General features: G+C 41.9%; 1 protein-coding gene and 1 long non-coding RNA gene across 2 annotated transcripts in view; both read left to right on the top strand.

Annotated features, from left to right (window-relative positions):
• LOC307044213 (uncharacterized protein) overlaps positions 1 to 15,296 on the top strand; it is a 305,770-nt gene that overhangs the window by 275,037 nt on the left and 15,437 nt on the right. The gene's annotated exons all lie outside the window — the stretch shown is intronic.
• On the top strand, positions 12,558 to 13,668 carry LOC307044283. The gene is made up of 3 exons (XR_013809591.1): positions 12,558 to 12,703; positions 12,999 to 13,157; positions 13,583 to 13,668. It is a non-coding gene; the product is annotated as an uncharacterized lncRNA (long non-coding RNA).

Genomic DNA, 15,296 nt, shown 5'->3' with positions numbered 1-15,296 from the left:
CTGATCAATTGTGTTCAGGAATAAACAAATACAACACAAAAAAACAGATTGTATTAACAGAATAAGTGACACAATAGACTTTGTAGATCAGAAATAAAAGTACACAAGAAAAACTTAGCAGTACTTTTACTCCTAATACCTAATACAACGAAACATTAGAAATGATTTGTTTATCTAAAGGGGTAAATGGATGTCTACCAATCTGAAGAACAATGTTCAATTCCTATGTAAAGTGTGTTTAAACTACCATACTATAACGAGCTGAAAAACCCAGTTTTTACTTAGAACGTGTTGAAATATTGGCGTATTTCGGCACAACGAGCTTCAACCTTATTTCTATCAGAACAAACCAATATGCAGCGTCCTTATTCAAAACTCCCCTGTTATACTGGATAGTGCCACCAAAACCACTTCATTCAACGACTGCAGCACTGGGAATACCGAGGTGTCCCATCTAAGTATTGGTATGGTAGCGTATGGTCGTAAGCATAAAGTGAGCATGGGAACATACCATCTATAGCAGGTAAAACACTGGAAATGTGTGTTTCTGGATCCATCATTGTTGGGTCAAAGGCTTTGTATGAAAATAAACCCAAAAAATCTAAAGCAGAGTATCAGCTGCCAATTCCCCTTTTAGCCGTAACCCTAACGCTAATTTAGGTAAAAACCCCACCCGGTAAAAATTTGACTGCAATCTGTCCGGATGGTGTGTCTCAAGGGGTTAATGGATTCTAAAGGCCGGGGACACACCAAGCCGATTATCGGCGTCGTTGGGCGTCAGGCCGACGATGAGCGTCGACACGCCCTACTCAGATTGGTGTGTCCCGCACCGTCGTGTCTTTTCAGCCGTGCCGACACCTTTTCGGCCGAAAACCGGCAGTCGGCCAAAGGCTGTCGGCAAAAGAAATCACTCTGATTGGCTGTTCAGCTTAGCGAATCAGCGAATGAGAGGCGAAACGGAAGTGAGCTACCCAAACAAACTATTAAGATTTCATTTCCCTCCAGCTCTCCTCACAGGTTGGGGAAAGCCCCGTGAGCTTCTCGCTGTAGAGTGATAATGGAACACGCTATTTGTTTATATCACGCAGTCTGTTCTTCTTCTCTCGGTTATAACGCAGTCTGTCTTCCGGTTGTTGCGTCTTTTGAATGACGAATACACACTACCGCCGCCTGCTGGTGAGGAGAGTTATTGCCACTAACGCATGCGCAGTTCGTACGTGCTTCTTGGCCGTCTGAAGTCTTTGCGGTGTGTTCCAGTGCGACACATGGCCAAGACGAGGAGACGAGAGGAGACACAACAGTCGGGGGTCCGTCTGTGTCAGTTCTTTGGTGTCAGCTTGGTGTGTCCGGGCCTTACGAGTCAGAAATTTGACAATCCCCAGCAAGACAAAGCGAACTTTGGTGTGAGGCAATAGGAACGGAAATGTGGGTGAGATGGTGGAGATAACACACGTTGGAAGGGCGGTCGAGAGGATGTTACACCAGAAATGAGAGTGAGATACCTGTACTCATCTCAGAGGTACATATTGTACTTTTTACTGGACTACACTTATCTGACAGCTGCGGTTACTCTACAAATGAAAAACCAGATCACCAAAGAGCAGTGAAGAGATCACTTTGTGTGGTTTTAATGAGTATATTTATTCAAGCTGTGTCCAGGAAGCAGAACTCTACACAACAGAGGCTGCAAAGAGTCCAATCGGACATTATTCTGCAAAATTGCAAAACAGTAATGACTTCCTGTTTTGATCAAACGCACTGCAGGTTAGTATAGCAGGAAACTCTGTTAAAGATCCCTTCCCAATAATTCTATTCACAAAAACATTTGATCCTGTGAACGAAGCACAGACTGAGACTCAGTCTAACCAATCTGACTGCTAACTGTAAACAGTGAGGTGAGGACACACACACACACACACACACACACACACACACACACACACACACACACACACACACACACACACACACACGCCTTCACTTCACTTCATCTGATGGACGCTGAAGTGGATGAAGCTCAGACGAGGCTGCTACTGATGAATCTCACGGCTAACAGTTCAGTAAGTAGAGCTGTGATTGGTTGACGTTGTTGATTGTTGTGGTCTCAGAAACGCTTGAGTTGATGAACGTGTGATTGTTTAAAGCTGGGAAACAAGATGGCCTCCGAGCTGTGAGAGCAGAGAGAGAGAGTGCAGGTTAGTTTAAAGAGTTCCCTGTGGGGAGGAAGAGGAGTTCAGGCTGATGGGGGTCAGTCTGTCAGGAGGGCTACTGATGTCGAGGGGGAGGCAACGGTAGGGCACTAGGACCCAGCAGCCATCAGAGAGCTCACCTGGGCCTTTGCTCCTGAAACACCTGAGAGACTCTGGCTGCGTTTCATTGGTCGATCAACACGCCCTCCTGGCCCCCCCTCAGGAACTCTGATCTAAAGTCTAAACAGTGAAACTCAAACGTCTTAATGCAGTATTCTCACCTTGTTACATGTGTCCTGATAATGAAGAAGTGTACTTGTACTAGACTGTAAAGTTACAACATGTACTTACAGCCAATATCTGTATCTGATGGCATTAGAATATATTCTATAAACTGTCATTCAACGGGAACTGTTTCACTACTTTTGCTGACAGTCTTTTAACTTATTTCTAAGTTTTCTGTTTTCACAGAGCACATTAAGGTTTTAGTTTCTGATGAAACTGTGAGGGACTCTTTCTCTGTTGTAGTCTTCTCTTCAGGTGTTCTGTGTTAAACACCAGCTGAGCAGGACGGAAGCCATTTTGTTTCTTAGTTTTCACTATCAAAAAAGAAAACTCAAACAAACACGTCAACAAACCAACAAAATAGGTGTGTTCAATTCAGTCGGGAAGAGTATATCAAATATGGAAGAGGATGGAGGAGGAGGAGGAGGAGGAGGAGGAGGAGGAGGAGGAGGAGGACCTCCAGTGGTCACTCTGAGGAACTGCAGCTGGTTTCTGGTTTCTCACAGAGGAGGACGAAGGACTCAGATCTTTAGTTTCAGAAACATTAGTGAAACCACAGTGTGATAATAATCTGTTACAGGTCCTCTATTCAACACTTCACTAAAGTACAAGTTTAAACATCAAAATGTACTTAAAGTACAAAAGTACTCATTCTGCACCAGAATATTTTAATATATATTTATTGCATGATATTCTGGTGATTATATTTAGTGTTATTAATCTAGATTTTACATTTTTTCTTAACTTAAGTTATCACATACATGTACTGCAGAAAAAGTAGAATACTTGCTTCTAAGATGTAGAATGGTAGAAGAATAAAGTAGCAGGTAATGAAGTGAACTAAAGTACCTAAAAGCTGAACTGAAGTACAACACCTGAGTCAAGGTGCAGCAGTGAAATCCTGCATCAGCTCCATTTGGTGGAGCTTCCTCTGCTCTGATTGGTCCTCACCACTGACTCAGGACAATAAGCAGACTCTTCTCTGTCCAATCACAAACTACTAGTGTGTTCCTTTATTAAAGGACCTAAAATAATACAGAACATCAATTTATTGTTCGTTTAAAAAAAAAAAATCAATACATTTATTTTCTTCATGTTTATTTTTTACCCTCCAAATCTTCTGCTCTGAACTCCAAACACAGTTTCCTGTTGGCTGTTTAAAATGTATGAACCTCTGAAACAGAGGAAGATTTGAAGGCTTGCTGAGCTCTTCAGAGTCCGTCCAATAGAAGTGATCTGCACAGAAAGGCCAAGAATAATCCACATGAAGGATGTTCCTGAAGTCTTCAAACCGTCCTGAAGACCACAGAGCATTGAGAGCAGTGTTGGGAAAGTTCACTTTCTACATGAACTAGTTCAGTTCACAGTTCACACATTTTAAAATGAACTAGTTCAGCTCATAGTTCATAATTCAAAATGTTGAACTAAAGTTCATGATTTCAAAAATGAACTAATTTATAGTTTATAGTTATTTTTTCAATACGTTGCTGCGAGCTATTATTTGTCAAAATGATTGCCATAACCCATATAGAACCACAGACAGCAATCAGAATACTGGCATTTCCATAACGCTTTGCTGCCGCCCATTCAGTCCACACTAGTAGCAGCTGCAGCTTTCATCTCCACATTATATTTTCAAAAACATGAGAAAAAACATGCTTCTTGAATGGTCTTTATTAAGTATAATAATCTAAATATACTTAAAGTACCAAAAGTGAAAGTCGTCATTGTGCAAACATATAACATATAAACATGTGCCGACATAACTCTGTACTAACACAACACGAGGTAGGAACCAGGCTGAGGTATGAAACTAAGGTTGTACCTCAAAGTTCAATATTCAAAGTGCAAAACATTTAAACATTAATTCTCTTTTCATTAAGTCAGTCGCATTCTTTTTTTTTCCTGACTTGTTTGCCCAAAGAACAAAAAGTTCTATAACTTGGGTGCAATATTCAGCCCAAATGAATGAGGCAAAAAAGGTAAAAAAATTAGGTAAAAAAAAAACAATAACTTAAAGAGTCAGTCAGAGTCCAAGGCCCATGGACAGTACTGCTATTACTTTCTGTCCAGTGTGAGTGAAAATACTGAGTGAAGATCTGTCACCACTGGTTACAGTTCAAATAAATAACTAAAATAACTAAATGACAAATAATAATTTGTGAAAATAAAAAAAGAGTCCCTGTCACTGGTCAAAGTGGTCTGGTCTCTCCCTGGTGGATCTGCTGTTTCGGTCACAGTGGTCTGGTCACTCCCTGGTTGATCTGCTGTTTCGGTCACAGTGGTCTGGTCTCTCCCTGGTGGATCTGCTGTTTCGGTCACAGTGGTCTGGTCTCTCCCTGGTGGATCTGCTGTTTCGGTCAAAGTGGTCTGGTCACTCCCTGGTGGATCTGCTGTTTCGGTCAAAGTGGTCTGGTCACTCCCTGGTGGATCTGCTGTTTCGGTCACAGTGGTCTGGTCTCTCCCTGGTGGATCTGCTGTTTCGGTCACAGTGGTCTGGTCACTCCCTGGTGGATCTGCTGTTTCGGTCACAGTGGTCTGGTCTCTCCCTGGTGGATCTGCTGTTTCGGTTAAAGTGGTCTGGTCTCTCCCTGGTGGATCTGCTGTTTCGGTCACAGTGGTCTGGTCTCTCCCTGGTGGATCTGCTGTTTCGGTCAAAGTGGTCTGGTCTCTCCCTGGTGGATCTGCTGTTTCGGTCACAGTGGTCTGGTCACTCCCTGGTGGATCTGCTGTTTCGGTCAAAGTGGTCTGGTCACTCCCTGGTGGATCTGTTGTTCCGGTCACAGTGGTCTGGTCTCTCCCTGGTGGATCTGCTGTTTCGGTCACAGTGGTCTGGTCTCTCCCTGGTGGATCTGCTGCTTCGGTCAAAGTGGTCTGGTCACTCCCTGGTGGATCTGCTGTTTTGGTCAAAGTGGTCTGGTCTCTCCCTGGTGGATCTGCTGTTTCGGTCACAGTGGTCTGGTCTCTCCCTGGTGGATCTGCTGTTTCGGTCAAAGTGGTCTGGTCACTCCCTGGTGGATCTGCTGTTTCGGTCAAAGTGGTCTGGTCACTCCCTGGTGGATCTGCTGTTTCGGTCACAGTGGTCTGGTCTCTCCCTGGTGGATCTGCTGTTTTGGTCAAAGTGGTCTGGTCTCTCCCTGGTGGATCTGCTGTTTCGGTCACAGTGGTCTGGTCACTCCCTGGTTGATCTGCTGTTTCGGTCACAGTGGTCTGGTCTCTCCCTGGTGGATCTGCTGTTTCGGTCACAGTGGTCTGGTCTCTCCCTGGTGGATCTGCTGTTTCGGTCAAAGTGGTCTGGTCACTCCCTGGTGGATCTGCTGTTTCGGTCAAAGTGGTCTGGTCACTCCCTGGTGGATCTGCTGTTTCGGTCACAGTGGTCTGGTCTCTCCCTGGTGGATCTGCTGTTTCGGTCAAAGTGGTCTGGTCACTCCCTGGTGGATCTGCTGTTTCGGTCACAGTGGTCTGGTCTCTCCCTGGTGGATCTGCTGTTTCGGTCACAGTGGTCTGGTCTCTCCCTGGTGGATCTGCTGTTTCTTGCTTCCTGTAAAAACAAAAACAAGATATGCTCTGACTGTTATTTTCATGCAGCTCACCTCTGCACACCAATATACTCATCTCCATTAGCAATACATTGTACTTCTATAGCCCAAAAAACAGGTCACAACAATAATATATATACCTTCAAATATTTTTGTTGGCATTCAAGATCAGCTGCTTCTCAAAGTTGTCATCTCCCAGCCGGTTTCTCCTGGGCCTGAATGAGATGCAAGAAGAAGAAGAAAGAAGAAGAAGAGAAGGCATTTTAACATCATGATTATTGTGGCAAACATTGTAACAGTAATCTGTATTAAAGGAATTGTGTACTGAGGCAAATGGCAATTACTGAAATAATTAGATGAGGAATATAATCACAGCTCATCCCTACCTGAAGATTTGACCACCGATGCTGAAGAGCCTCTCTACCGGAGCGCTTGAGGGCAGTGCTGTGTTTTATGAACAGCCTTTTGAGTTTTGGAAACTGCATGTACTCATCAAACCCATCTGTGGTTGGGGCATCCAAATACGTGTCCACTTCAGATTTTTGAGGAACCTGAGGGTTTCTGTTAAATCTGAAGAATGAAGCTGCAGGATCTTTCTTGTTACTTTCCCCACTGGACTGGGTTTGACCTGAGTCTCTTGCATCCGAGTCATCAGAGTTGGTTTGCAATTCTCTTTTCAGCATCAATCTGTACTGCACATGTTTCTCCTCATCTTGGACCCAGTCAAGCTTGAATCTTGGCACCAGTATAGCGGACAGTATGTGCTCCCTCTTCTCCAGAAGACCTGCCAGCCTTGTGCTCAGTGACTGCAAGATGCTCTTTATGAGGGGACGGCATGTAATGAGACCCTCTGCAGCAGTGGGTTTTTTGCTCTCATCCAACAGGTCATTCATATGACATTGCAGTTGCACAATGGTTGGAGCCAGGTACCCAAGAAAGATGTTCTTCTCTGCTTGGAGGATGTTTAGTGCAAGTGCCAAAGGCCTCATCACATCCACAAACTTGTGTATGAAGTTGACTTCATCTGGTGAGAATCGACGAAAGCCAAACTCATCACTCACATCGTGCAGGAGCAGCTTGTCATGTAGGGTAGTGGCATCATTTGCAGAGGTGACCTCATCCACATTCATTTCTGCCTTGGTAGTTAGTGTTGCAATGCGAGACAGTCGCTCCATGGAAAGAAATACAGAGTTCCATCTTGTGTCATTTGGCGCATCAAAGCTAATCCCAAGCTTTTCCTCCACAGTATCAGAAGCCTTTGAACTCCGCTTAACCTTGTTCCACAGAGCAGATGCTTTTGCAAAAACAGCCCTCGACATTGCTTTGTAGCATTTTTCAATTCTGTATCTTTGGCCACTAGATTCAAGGTGTGAGCCATGCACCTTCTGTGAGGGGGGAGAGAGGGATGATTCAAATCTGACAGAGGTTCAGGCTCCATCTGGTCATCTTCATCTGAGCTCTCACTGGCGGCAGCAAAGGCTGAATCTGGTTCATTGGCATCTTTACTTTCAGTTTCATCAAAGTTGACCACTGCACTGAAAAAAAAGGCTGTTGGATTAACATGATTTTAATATGGAAACCGGTTGCACACATTAAAAACATGTGTACTCAAAACTATTCCATTATGTTAAAGTCACACAACTATGTTATGTCAAAGAAACATGAAATTGATATGTTAATGTGAATATTTCCTTTAATACAGGTATATTCATTTACCCTATGTTTAACCAACATGACTTTTTATGTTCATTTTAGGCTTTTAATATGCTCAGTATATTTCATTTGTACCTGTTAAAGCCACATGAATGTTTTGTTTAAACTCCATGCTATAGTTTTCTGTTTAATCTACCTAGTGCTCAAGGGGTACATAAGATTATTTATTTCATGTGAATAGAGGCATGTCGTACATTCTTCTACAGGATCCATCCTAATCTCTTATATCTACAGCATTTATCATAACATTTTAAAACAAATAGTCAATAAAGACAAAAACATTTCTTTGAACAACATTCATGTATTTTTCTCAAACAATAAAACAATATTAACAACCACCACACATCCAGATGAGCTTTTGGTTTTTCCATCATGCAGCCCCAGGAGAATTAACAAATACATTGAAAATAAAGAAATAGAAGAAATAGAAAAAGTTTGTGATGCATGTACATATACATCATTGTGTTAGAACACAACGGGGAAGCTTAAAGGAAACTATTCTCCCGACCAAAAGAAAGGTTTATTGGGCCAAATGGCAAAGAAAGGCTTATTTTTGTAACTCATTCATAGTAAACAATGAACAGAAAATGTCAACGCCTAGCCGAAAAAAGGAAATGTTCTTGCAAATCCATGATTTAAATAGTACCCTGCTAATATGAAAGGGCACTTTAATACAAAAAAGATATGGCATTGCTTTGGAAAAATACATGACAGTATAATAATGGCCTGGTTTCTCACCACGTATGCACTAAAGAAAGTATTACAAATAAAAACAAGAACTGACATTTTGAAGTAGTGCAATTAATACATTCTGAAACACATGACAAGTGGTACATTCTGAAAACACATGACAAGTGGTACATTCTGAAAACACATGACAAGTGGTACATTCTGAAAACACATGACCCCAGGAAAAACCCACATTTCTGAAACATGCAAATCAATACAGCAAAAAGCATGAGCAAAGGAAGTGCAAGACAGTTGTATCGATGAAAGTCCAGGATGAATGCTGTAAAAGTGCACAATGGTCCATGGCAACAGCTCACTCAAACAGTTTGTTTTTAAACGCTTGGGCTTTCTTGGAGAGCATGTTGCCGTCTAGCTCCATTAACATTTGCTGGAGCACTTCGAACGTGCACTTCAGTTTAGGGGGGTCGTCCAGGTTCATTGCATACATTAGTCCAAACAGCATGGTAGCAGCTAATGCAATGTTGTCCACATCAGTTGGTACCTGTTGGCCTTCCAGGACAATCTGTCCTCTGGTCTCATCTGTCCTCTGGTCTCATCTGTCCTCTGGTCTCATCTGTCCTCTGGTCTCATATGTCCTCTGGTCTCATCTGTCCTCTGGTCTCATCTGTCCTCTGGTCTCATCTGTCCTGTGGTCTCATCTGTCCTCTGGTCTCATCTGTCCTCTGGTCTCATCTGTCCTCTGGTCTCATCTGTCCTCTGGTCTCATCTGTCCTCTGGTCTCATCTGTCCTCTGCTCTCATGGTGGAATTGTGTTTGACAACATAAAGTCCCACCGTAATCCCCTGAATGGACCGCAGAATGACGTCTTCATCTTCTGCCTGCAGAGCGCACAGTCACAAAAGGAACAGAGTGAGATCTAACAAATCAATACATATATATACCCATTACTAAGTCCCTGTGTCTAACAAGTACATTTGGTCAGATTTCAGTACTTTTAAGCCTCCTTGTTATCTGATATACTCCTGTCTGACCTGATAAAGAATGTTTCATTTCCTGTATCCATTTTAAATTAAAAGGCCTCTAGCTTTTCAGTGTAGTCTGGCTATTAAACCAAAAACAGGGATGTTCACTTACTTTAGGCTGTATACTATGTGGTGTTTCAATAAATACATATTTTAAAGCCAAACAAAAAAATCAAAAGGTCAAATATTACTTCTACTGACCACAAACTCTCTCATTGAGGTACACACACAGAGGTACACACACAGAGGTACACACACAGAGGTACACACACAGAGGTACACACACAGAGGTACACACACAGAGGTACACACACAGAGGTACACACACAGAGGTGCACACACAGAGGTACACACACAGAGGTACACACACAGAGGTACACACACAGAGGTACACACACAGAGGTACACACACAGAGGTACACACAGAGGTACACACACAGAGGTACACACACAGAGGTACACACACAGAGGTACACACACAGAGGTACACACACAGAGGTACACACACAGAGGTACACACACAGCCCCTTGAGAAGACAATCCCGGCCTAAATCGACATCATCAACCTAAGTGAAGGGGAATAAGAAAAGAAAGAATCTGTTTTGCTCAATGAAATGTGTACACTATTGACTCGATGTATAATTTCCTTAAAATGAATTCTTACTTGAGTCATGTTTGACATAATACAGTTCAGACGCTGGCCTATCTGTCCTCCTCTCTTCTCAAAAACCTTCAGAAGTTTGTCAGACAGCACATCCAGCTGAGAGAGAAATCTTGATTGGAGGGGCAGGGTTGTTATACGCTTAAACTCCACATTTATCAAAGAAAACAAATTATCACAGTCATAAAAATCATGAAATCATTTCATTTTCTAATGATGTCATGATTGTAGTTGTGTGCTTGCCTCAAAACGATGCAGAGAAACTAGTCCATGCATTTGTTACTTCAAGGCTAGCTTATTGTAACTCTTTATTATCAGGGTGTACCAAAAAGTCAGTTAAGTTGCTTCAGCTGATTCAACATGTATTGACCAGAGCACGGAGAAGGGACCACATTACTCCTGTTTTGGCTCTATAGTGAGAATAACTTTTTATATCAAGTACGAACAACCAGGTTAGACTACATTACATTTCATTTAGTTACGTTTTTTTCCAAAGCGACTTAAAATAAGTATTACTGATGTAAGACTACATATAAGAAACACCCTTATAGCCATTTCAACAAACAAAACATGATCACTTTGTGAAGGAGGCTTTATCGCAGAATGTTTGGCTTTTGCCTCTCACTTTCTGAATCACTTTTGCCTAATAAATCAGAACATGTGTATATCCCTGCAATGTTTGCAGTATGTAAATGTTATGAATAAATATTCAGAAATCGTCAGACTAATATCAGTTTTCAATTAGTTAAAGATGAAGTTTAAGTTACTCAAGTAAATCACAGAAAACATTTGAATACTCACCATTTACTACAGAGCCTTTGGAACAATGTTCAAAGCAAGGCTGAGGTCAATCTTCTCCACACCAATTACCTATCACAGAAAAACTGATTTGAAATTATTTCATTATTCACAAACAAATAAAACAAAAATGTTCTGCTCCTTAAAGGCGACATTTACCATTTAATTATGTACCTTTAGGTTAATATGAACCGACTTCGGCCGAGATGGGCGCCTCCAGTGTAAAAAGCTACAGTTGCCTATACTAATGCAATGAGTACAACTTTGTACGGAGCCATGCACATCAGCGTTGGGATCTCATTTCCATTGGTTTCAATGGAGACGTGCACTGCAGCAGAGCGCACCGCTCGTCATGTGACGAGGAACAACCAATCAGAACCGAGAAACATCTCAACTTCCGTAAACACAAGTGTACGGCAAATATGGAAGTTAAGTTCATTTCACAGCGGGTGGATCGTAACCCTTACTTGATAATTGTGTTGGTGAACACGAATCAATGGATTACATTTTGTGACTATAACACAAAATGCCATGAGACTGGGTTGACCCACCACAGTTAGCTTTGCTAGCTTAGCTACAGATGGCGTCGAATTTATGTTCAAGCACCTGAAGGCGTTTATAATGCATTTTGATGGTGAAACGACCGGTGTTATAGTAAACCGAGCTAGACGTATAACGCTATAACTTTACACACAGCATTGATTGGGATAAGACAACGTTGCTGCTGTGTTGAAACTTAGCCTTGACATGTATTTTTACAGGCCAGCGGCAGCCTTGTCCGATGTTGGGTTGAATACGGTTAACCATTGAAACATGGCGGCGACGTACAAGCGCATGTAGACCATGGCGGAAATGTATGTGTTATACATTTTCGCTGAGAGGCCGTGTTCGTACGTTTTATAAAGAACTTGTGTGTATGTGTGACTATACATGGAATGGGGGGCATTGTTGTTAAGCGGTTAGTAACGTCTGTTTATTGGGGTAGCCGGCCGCCGGTGACTCTGACATTGTTGTGTTACAGGTCTTGTTGTTTGGTTGAGGGTAAAAAAACATCTAAAACTTGAGAGAAAAAATATATACTTTGCAGCCACACCCCGTTGCCAAGCAACACTTATTGATTAGGTCACGCAGCTCCGTGATCACCTGAAGCTCAGCCGCTGTAACGGACCGATGAGCGGAGCAAAGCACACGTTTCAAGTTAGACCAAACACACTTAGCTATTTTATCTACCTCTGGAACTAGCTAAACTAGTTATACATTTGTTTATTCTTCACTGTCGGGTCACTCGTTACTGGAGTAGCGAGCTGCATGAGATACTGACGGGCTGTCAGGAGAGGGAGAGAGAGAGAGAGGAAAAGAGAGCCCTCTGTTTATTATACCGGTGTTATTATCTAAAGTGAATGTTAATTTTGAATAACGTAGTTAATATACTATTAGTGGTTTGTTTAAATGTGTTCATTTTTTTGTTTTTTGTTTGTAGAAGAATACCATTTATTGATTTATTGTAAAATGAATCCAAACGTTTTGATCTGTTACGATGATAAACTGAAGCAATTTAAAAATTAACCCCATTAACTGAGTTTTAAATCGTTTTTTCGTTAAGTCCGACTAAGTATATGAGGAAGGATGAAAACTAACAAATTAAAAGTTTCAAAAATGATATCTCTGCGAGTGCTGACTGAACTGAATGTCCTATATGTTTCTCTTGTATTTCAGGGCTGGATCACATGCAGTGCAGATTTTGCAGATTTGCAAGCTCCAATCAAGAGACTCTTCTAAAACATTGTCGCCTTTGTCACGGAAAAGGTGCGAACTGGCCCTGTATTCACACTGACTGTGTATGTCAGTCAATTGGCAAACTATACTATACCCTGCCCTACCACTCCACTCCAGGCCCCTCCAACACAATACGCCCCACTTTCCAATCAGTCCCCAAAATTGTAATACCAGTTTTTTTTTCAATTCAAAACATCCAAACTATCTATCCCCTTAAGATGGTGCAGACTTTGAACAAGACAGCTACCCAGGAATTTGCTGCACAGAAAAAACATGACATTGTGGTTACAATCAAATTACATTGTTTTATTATTTTGTTTTTCAGATATCTGAAGAATTTCACCGGATCACCAGCAAAGACCTCCTGGGGACCTTCGGGGCAGCCTTTGACAAACATGTGCCTTGCCTGCTGAAACTGTACCGGGCTAGGAAGGGAGCTTTTGGACAGAAGATGGAAGACCTCTTGGAAAAACTTGATGAAAAAGTGAGTGAAGTGCCTCAATCTAAGAGCATGCAAAAGTTGAGGGGAGAATGGCCGGAGCCGGGTCCACCAAAGCCCTATCCCCTGTTTGAAAATATGAAATGCCCTTCGTCTAACATTTGTAGGAGTGAAAACGCTTTGATGGAAAGGCTTCAGTAAAAATGGATGTTAAAAGTCATTGCTTGGTGTTCTTAGTTGGTGCAATTTGAGAACTATAACAGTATTTTTAATTTGTAAAAGTAGAATTGTCCGCAGGATTGCAGTTTTTGTTTTGTTTTGTTTTGCCAGTCTTTTACTGAAGCATGCTACTGGGATCTGAGCTGTTCTTTATCCTCCTCATTACTATACAGAACGTCGGATTTTGTATAAATTCACTACGGCACTAAACTAATTGATATGTTTGTGTGTTTCCACTGGGTACTCCTTAGACATCCGACATTGTGTCTCACCGAAAGACAGCAGCACTGAGAGGCCTGCCGAGATGACACAACCAAGTTTCTTCTGGAGTGTTTGGTAAGTAATACTAACTGTAGGAAATAAACTTATTAACACAATACAAGTAATATTGCTTAATGTAGCTTAAACATTTTATGACTTCATAGCTTACGCTAATCATTTATGCATAATACACTTTGTGTAAGATTTATTTTGAGCCCAGAGATGTTTTCACCTCATGAACTCGAGCGCGATGAGTTCACCCAAAATTTAAAATAAATATCAGCGCTGTTTGAGCAACAGCCAACCCGATACATCTGGCCATTGTTGTCTGGTGTTCTTTATCAGAAAATACTTCTATAGAACTCGGCACAACAAGGTTGGTGGGTGATAGCCGCCGTGCTGTTGAGTTGCAATTATAACTTCCACAAGCTGAATGGTAAGACTCAGTAGCTTGGTGCTAAAGCTAGAATCAGTGGATATGTATTTTGCCGTTTAGTTTTCCATAGCACTCATTCATGCATATTTTACTTTTCCTCAGGACACTGACCATGAAGAACGATTGCTGAGAGGTGTGTCTGTGGCCATCTTCACCGTCATTGAAGATGATGATGCCGCCATATCACCAAATGTGCGAGACGTGGCTGTTGTGTGGGAAGGGACCATTGTACTGCATGACCTGCCAGACCTCTCTACTGCCTTTCCTCTTCGGCCTACTTTATGCAATGAACATGGATTATCCAAAGGAGAAGAGGTATACCTTTGAAGCCATTCAGACGATCTTTTACGAGCTTGGCTCTCGATGCTCGCAGCGCATAAGGTCTCGGAAAACAAAGCTTTTGCTGTGAATGTTAATGGGGAAGCCAGATATGACTTTAATCTATGTTTCGCCTGTTCTAGTGCATTGTGGTTAGTGCTCAGGTAAAACCTCACAGCATTCATTTCATTTTAAGCATATAAGTTCTCTTCTGAAATAGGGAATCAAAGAATGTGTGGATGTGTAAGTTGCCAGTTCAAAAGAGGGGCATATCCAGTATTTCTACTGTTCAAGTTCATTGTTAGTGATCAGGTAAAACTTCAATGTATGTACATGCATGCACATGCAGTCATTTTAAGCATGAAGTCCCATTTGCCTGTGAAATTGAAATGTGTGGAATTGTGAGTTGCCAGTTGACAAGAGGCACTGGATTGTAATTGTTATATTTGTTTATTTTTTAAATTCTTTGATTGTGATGTGCTGAAGAGGCTGAGGCCTAATTTGTCACAATGATGTCAGGTGTGTGAATCCTATTTTGACCTGATGGATAAAAGCAGAAGCAGAAACGATCCTCAGAATCTGTGTTCAAAAGGCCATCATCATTTTCTGTTTAAAACAGCTTTGCTAGATGTTTATTATGTCAATAAATGTCCTTAACGTGTGCTATGTTGCAAAACGTGCATTTTTTCAAATCCATATCTTCAGCATGTGAAGAATGCATGTTATCAACGTCTAGCAAAGCTGCTTTAAACAAAAACTGATGATGGCATGGGGTCTGCGAGACACAGAGGAACTCAGCCTGAGCACACACACTCTCACAGCCAGGCTGTGTGTGTGTGTGGAAATCCGTTACGTCACTTTACTCAGGAAGTAAACAATGGAAAAAGAGAAATGTCCACTGAGGCGTTCTGGGGCAGCATAGACAGGTCTTCTCTGTGTTAGAGTTTTAC

Source organism: Notothenia rossii (assembly GCF_949606895.1).
Source record: "Notothenia rossii genome assembly, chromosome: 6".
Lineage (NCBI taxonomy): Eukaryota > Metazoa > Chordata > Actinopteri > Perciformes > Nototheniidae > Notothenia > Notothenia rossii.
Note: the sequence above shows the minus strand (reverse complement) of the source record. Positions and strands in the feature narration are given on the sequence as shown.